This window comes from Octopus bimaculoides, chromosome 27 (assembly GCF_001194135.2).
Source record: "Octopus bimaculoides isolate UCB-OBI-ISO-001 chromosome 27, ASM119413v2, whole genome shotgun sequence".
NCBI classification, from domain to species: Eukaryota; Metazoa; Mollusca; class Cephalopoda; order Octopoda; family Octopodidae; genus Octopus; species Octopus bimaculoides.
This window is the reverse complement of record NC_069007.1, coordinates 21,306,256-21,307,353: the sequence shown is the minus strand read 5'-3', so window position 1 is coordinate 21,307,353 and position 1,098 is coordinate 21,306,256. Positions and strand designations below refer to the sequence as shown.

Sequence of the window (1,098 nt, the reverse complement as noted above, 5' to 3'; positions counted from 1 at the left end):
TAAGTAGCTTGCTTACCAACCACATGGTTCTGGATTCAGTCAGACTGCGTGGCACCTTGGGCAAATTTCTTCTACTATAGCCTAGGGCCGACCAAAGCCTTGTGAGTGGATTTGGTAGACGGAAACTGAAAGAAGCCCGTCGTGTCGTATATATGTACATGTTGTGTATCTGTGTTTGTCCCCCCAACTTCGCTTGACAACCGTAAATTAGCGGTTCGGCAAAAGAGTCCGATAGAATAAGTACTAGGCTTACAAAGAATAAGTCCTGGGGTCGATTTGACTTGACTAAAGGCGGTGCTCCAGCATGGCCGCAGTCAAATGACTGAAACAAATAAAAGAATAAAGAATATATACGAGTGAGTATATATTTAGAAAAAGGAAGTTTGAAAACGCCAATTTATTTCGGTTCGGCCAACAAAAAATGCACCCATGTGGACTATGTTGACACCAGTAAGGAACAATTATGAACTTTTCATTTAATTTCTCATTTTTTTAAAAATATGTATTTTTGATAAGGTTCGTTTTTTCAAGAACCGAAACATGTTAAAAAATATCTGACAATATTATAAATTAAAATTCATTTTTTATATATATTGACGTTTTCAAACTTCTTTTTTTATGAATATATATATATGTTCATATTTTATTTAAATTGTCACAGGGTACTGCTGCGTTTCGTTAATAAATTGTCACAAGGTACTGTTGCGTTTCGTTAAATTCAGGTTTTAACAGCAACGTCATTGGCCGCGCGAAGTTTTGCCTTTGCAGATCTCTCCCGCAATTCCTGTCTTATAATTCTTGCGTATGTCTTTTTGCAATTTTTGTCATATTTCCTTCATCTTCGCGTAATTTATATTTTAATTCATTTATTGTTAACGTTATTACTGTCGAGATAGTCATTATTATAATGCCCTTTTTATACTGACCATGTTATGTTTGTAAACAGACATAGTTACTACAATTGTAGGCATAACTACAGTTGAGTGCCCCATCGATCTTTTTCATCATAACATCCTGAAAGTTACATATTTTAAAATAAATCCTAGCAGAGGTCGATTATCAAGGGTGTACATTATGATTATGTCGATAAATTTTATA

The 1,098-nt window shown here is 34.6% G+C and overlaps 1 protein-coding gene across 1 annotated transcript in view; it reads left to right on the top strand.

Annotated features, from left to right (window-relative positions):
* Window positions 1-723: 723 nt before the first annotated feature.
* LOC106867795 (bifunctional 3'-5' exonuclease/ATP-dependent helicase WRN) overlaps window positions 724-1,098 on the top strand; it is a 25,990-nt gene continuing 25,615 nt past the window's right edge. Inside the window, exon 1 of the mRNA XM_014912788.2 lies at window positions 724-802. The gene's annotated coding sequence lies outside the window, so the exon portion shown is untranslated. The remainder of the gene's footprint in view (window positions 803-1,098) is intronic.